This window comes from Boleophthalmus pectinirostris, unplaced genomic scaffold (genome assembly GCF_026225935.1).
Source record: "Boleophthalmus pectinirostris isolate CB_2022bp ecotype Guang Dong unplaced genomic scaffold, ASM2622593v1 HiC_scaffold_23, whole genome shotgun sequence".
Taxonomy (NCBI): Eukaryota; Metazoa; Chordata; class Actinopteri; order Gobiiformes; family Gobiidae; genus Boleophthalmus; species Boleophthalmus pectinirostris.
Genome location: NW_026571207.1, coordinates 2,198,777 through 2,204,058, shown reverse-complemented (window position 1 = coordinate 2,204,058; position 5,282 = coordinate 2,198,777). Strand labels below are relative to the sequence as shown.

At 43.6% G+C, this 5,282-nt stretch overlaps 1 long non-coding RNA gene across 1 annotated transcript; it reads right to left on the bottom strand.

The window, feature by feature from the left end:
- Positions 1-595: 595 nt before the first annotated feature.
- LOC129410683 (uncharacterized) lies at positions 596-1,094 on the bottom strand. Its single transcript, XR_008632985.1, has 3 exons — positions 989-1,094; positions 836-911; positions 596-693 (listed from the first exon to the last, which is right to left on the bottom strand). It is a non-coding gene; the product is annotated as an uncharacterized LOC129410683 (long non-coding RNA).
- Positions 1,095-5,282: the final 4,188 nt, after the last annotated feature.

The window sequence follows — 5,282 nt, the reverse complement described above, 5'->3', positions numbered from 1 at the left end:
AGTATGAAACCCTTGGACTCAGACCCCCGACTCATGGACGAGTGAGGATCATGGCGGCTCGTGTCGTGTGCAGTCGTGTCGTCCTGCTCCTCGAGGGCCACAGTGTAAATCCGTAGAGTTTCCATGTAAACGTGACCTCGATGAAGCGTCTGAACACAGGATGAGGGACGTTCAGAACAGTGGCTCTGGTTTGTGTCAGCGGTTGAACCTGGAAACAAAAAACATCCACCAATATTGGATCTTTATTTGGCCACTGTCGTCCGGGAACTCAGTCCTGGGGTAAATGTTTTATCTATTCATGCACTGAAAAAAAAAAGTAGCTGGATTTGCATAAAAAAGTTCTGGACAGCGGCTGCACGCAATAAAATTATGTTTAGGCTTTGAAACTTTTTTCGATCTCCTCTACACATATTTTTCTCAGAACATGAACATCACTTTTTCATGTTGATGAAATTTGATCAAATCCTGCTGAATATGCATATTTATCTTATGTTACCTTATTGTGAAATGTATAAGTATGTATAATTTAATTTAATTGATCTAATTCTGTAAAAGAAAACAAAAACAGTCTTTAGTTTTCCACAGTTCTGTCTTGTCTTAAACAGAATCAAACACACAGAGACACAAGTACAGAGACACACAGTTTGGAGCTGGACAGTGTGAAGATTTATTCCAGTGAAGAAGCTCTGGTCTCTGTGGACACAGAATAACACATGATGATCACATTCTGATGATCTACTCTGTTCTACATGTTTAAATACATTTAAAGGACCTATAATGGACCAGAACAGAATCACAAGAACATTAGAAGTGTATCTGCAGAAACAAAACTCACCATGTGCTGCTTTTCTTCCTCTAAACGCAGTAACAGGGAGGGCATCTGGTATAAAGTCTCCAAGTGCCACATCACCCTGTAGAAACACAAAAACTGTTTCAACAGGAAGTTCATTTTGAAAAATTTTAAAATCATTTTAGTTGGTTTACTTACTTTGTTCATCTGTGGTCTGTGTTTTGTTGGTTTTCAAACATCTTCCTTTTTCCTGAAACATCAGCTGTAACATTCATGAACTTCCCCTCAGCTCCAGCAGAACCTGGACGTCTCTGTGTTTGTAGGACGACTCTGGAACAAACACATTCACATCTGAGTACAACTGTCACACTCTTGTAGATGGACAGTCAAAGACTATTTGTTTCATGGAAACAGTCCTGACATTAACTCTAATTTCAAATAAAACACCACAAACATGTTTTAACAATGAAAACATTCTAGTCCAGAGAAACACATAATAAAATCTTTGAAAAGTGTCACCTCCAGATCAGCTCTGATAATCCTCCTGCTCCACACTGTGTGTCTCTGCTCCTGGAACTCTCCTGTGTCCTGTTATATTTGAATTTTCCCTCCAAAGGTTTTTGGGAGGAGAATTCCAGAGGGACGAGCCTCACCAGAGATGAAATAATAAAGTCATGTTTCCTCAACCTGATTAAAACATGCAGGTCTCACATCGGCCACAATCAAGCGATGTTTGTAAGATTTAAACATGCTGGACAGAGAAACGTAAAAAAGTCATGTTAATGTTGTCAAATTTGTTTTTGCAATTTGAGCAACTCCTCTCAGACTGTTTTTTCAGTGTGACAATAACCTCTTTCCTGAGTTTTTCCACACAGAAGCAACTGTGGATCAAGACCTCGACCTTTCACTTTTGACCCCCAACTCGCCAAGGCAGACGGCGCCCTCCTGTGGCCTGGGTCTGTAAGAGGTTTCGCTTTTACACAGTTTCTCTCCTCACTGTCGCTCAGGAGGGACATATTTGGGTCACTAGGCGACGTTCAGACTGCAGGGTTTAACGCTCAATTCAGATTTTTTTGTGAAAGCTGATGTTTTTTCGAGGTCGTTCACATTTCCAGTTAAATGTGACTTGTATGTGACTCCAGTGTGAACATTAAACGACCCGAAAGTGTCCCACATGTGACACTGGAGACACGACGACGTCAACCGCAGCGAGCGTCTCTGTGTTTACAGAAGTTGTCCAAACATGGACGCAGCATCGAGCACCTGGAGATTTTAAAGTTCCTCTCGTACCGGAGCCAGAACATGAACAACTTACTTGTTTTAAGGAGGAGATTGAGAAGGAGAAGGACGAGGTTTTTTGGTCGTGGTGTTTTGTGGGACAGCGGCAGCGACGTCCGTTGAAAGGAACGTGTGGATGTGGAGACGTAGCCAAGAGTGGTGAGTGGTGATGTGCTTCACTTCAGTGACACTCAGTTCATTAACAATTTTCACCTGCTTCAGTGCAGAATAGTGATGTTTGTGGCTTGTTGATAACGTTCACACTGAAGTTGCATGTCAAAAGATCAGATATGTATCAGTTTCAGGAGCACAGATCCAAAGCTGTGTTCAGACTGCAGCCTGAAGTGACCCAAATCCAATGTTTTGGCTTCTATGTTCCTGTATCTGATCTTTTATTGACAGTCTGAACAACACAGATCTGATTTTTTTCAAATGTGACCCAGGACACCTATAAATGAGTTGAATCACATTTAAACATCAAAATGAAGAGTTCAGAGTCTAAGGTTCCAGAATACAAATATGTCTGTGTTACAATAAGTTCAGTTTTTCATACTTGTATATTCCATATTCTTCTTTGTATAGTCTGTTTAGTCCTGGTTTAGTCCTGGTTTAGTCCTGGTTTAGCCTGGTTTTAGCCTGGTTTAGTCCTGCTTTATCCTGTTTAGTCCTGGTTTTGCCCTGTTTAGCCTGTTTTAAGCCCTGTTTTAGCCCTTTTAGCCCTGTTTAGTCTGGTTTAGTCTGTTTTAGTTCTGTTTAGGTCCTGGGTTAGTCCTGTTTTAGTCCTGTCCTGTTTTAGTCCTGTTTTAGTCCTGTTTAGTCCTGGTTTAGTCCTGGTTTAGTCCTGTTTTAGTCTGTTTTTAGTCCTGGTTTAGTCCTGTTTTTAGTCCTGTTTTAGTCCTGTTTAGTCCTGTTTAGTCCCTTGTTTTAGTCCTGTTTTTGTCCTTTTAGTCCTGGTTTAATCCTGGTTTTAGTCCTGTTTTAGTCCTGGTTTAGTCCTGGTTTAGTCCTGGTTTTTTAGAGTCCTGGTTAGTTCCTGTTTTAGTCCTTTTAGTCCTGTTTTAGTCCTTTTTAGGTTTAGTCCTGGTTTAGTCCTGTTTAGTCCTGGTTTTTTAGTCCTGTTTTAGTTTTTAGTCCTGGTTTAGTCCTGGTTTAGTCCTGGTTTAGTCCTGGTTTAGTCCTGGTTTTAGTCCTAAGTCCTGGTTTTAGTCCTGGTTAGTCCTGTTTTAGTCCTGGTTAGTCCTGTTTAGTCCTGGTTTAGTCCTGGTTTAGTCCTGGTTTTAGTCCTGGTTTAGTCCTGGTTTTAGTCCTGGTTTAGTCCTGGTTTAGTCCTGTTTTAGTCCTTGTTTATAGTTGGTTTAGTCCCCTGGTTCAGTCCTGGTTTAGTCCTGGTTTAGTTCCTTTTTTAGTCCCGGTTCGTTTTAGTCCCGTTTTAGTCCTGGTTTAGTCCTTTTTAGTCCTGTTTAGTCCTGGTTTAGTCCTGGTTTAGTCCTGGTTTTAGTCCCGTTCCTGGTTTAGTCCTCGTGTGCCCTCCCCAGCCGCCCCTCACCTACTGAAACCGTCCTCCATGTTCTTCCTCTTATCCGGGGGCATCAGTTTAAGCCGTGACTCCCGACTTCCTTCACTCCAGACACTTCCTCCAGCTCCTCTGGGGGGGACCCCGAGGTGTTTTCCCCTCCCTCTTTTCCCTGTGTGTGTGGGCGGAGTCTCATGGACTTCTAATTCGTCTCACCTGCGAGTATCAAGAGCTGACGACTAGACCTGCTCACCTGAGAGTTTTCAACCAACACACGGTCGACCTCTTGGCTCCTCAATTCTGACTTTTTTGCTTCTTACCTTTTTGCCTCGACATTTTACTTACCTGTGTTCTCTGTTCTCCAGTGATCCTGCCCTGCTCCAGCTCACATTCTACTAGTTACATCTGCCAAGGAGGTTATGTGTGTGTCTGTGTCTGTGTCTGTGTCTGTCTGTGTGTGTGTGTGTGTGTGTGTGTGTGTCTGTGTCTGTGTCTGTGTGTGTGTGTGTGTCTGTGTGTGTGTGTGTCTGTGTGTGTGTGTGTGTGTGTGTGTGTGTCTGTGTGTGTCTGTGTTCTGTGTGTGTGTGTCTGTGTGTGTGTGTCTGTTCTGTGTGTGTGTGTCTGTGTGTGTGTGTTTGTCTGTGTGTGTGTGTGTATGTCTGTGTGTGTGTGTGTGTGTGTGGTCTGTGTGTGTGTGTGTGTGTGTGTCTGTGTGTGTGTGTGTGTGTGGTGTGTGTCTGTGTGTGTGTGTCTGTGTGTGTGTCTGTGTTGTCTGTGTGTGTGTGTGTGTGTCTGTGTGTGTGTGTGTGTGTGTCTGTGTGTGTGTGTGTGTCTGTGTGTCTGTGTGTGTGTGTGTTGTCTGTGTGTGTCTGTGTGTGTGTGTCTGTGTGTTGTGTGTGTCTGTGTGTGTGTGTGTGTGTGTGTCTGTGTGTGTCTGTGTGTGTGTCTGTGTGTCTGTGTGTGTGTGTCTGTGTGTCTGTGTGTGTGTGTGTGTGTGTGTGTGTGTGTGTGTGTGTGTGTGTGTCTGTGTGTGTGTCTGTGTGTGTCTGTGTGTGTGTGTGTGTGTCTGTGTGTCTGTGTGTCTGTGTGTCTGTGTGTGTTGTGTGTGTGTGTCTGTGTGTGTGTGTGTGTGTGTGTCTGTGTGTGTCTGTGTGTCTGTGTGTGTGTGTGTGTGGTCTGTGTGTGTCTGTGTGTGTGTGTGTCTCTGTGTGTGTGTGTGTCTGTGTGTGTGTTGTGTGTGTGTGTGTGTCTGTCTGTGTGTGTGGTGTGTCTGTGTTGTGTGTGTGTGTGTCTGTGTGTCTGTGTGTCTGTGTGTTGTGTGTCTGTGTGTGTGTGTGTTGTGTGTGTCTGTGTGTGTGTGTCTGTGTGTCTGTGTGTGTGTGTCTGTGTGTGTGTGTGTGTTGTGTGTGTGTGTGTGTGTGTGTCTGTGTGTGTGTCTGTGTTGTGTGTGTGTGTGTGTGTGTGTCTGTGTGTGTGTGTGTCTGTGTGTGTGTTGTGTGTGTGTGTGTGTGTCTGACTGACTGACAAAAAGTTATGGACCGATTTTGATGAAATTTTCAGGATTTGTTGGAAATGTGAAAAGGAAGAACTGATTTCATTTTGGGGCTGATCCGGAAGAAATCCTGGATTCTGGATCACTTTGAAATTTTAGTTTAACATTGTGGTAAATGGGGCCGAAAATTTTGTTTCTCAATATCTGGG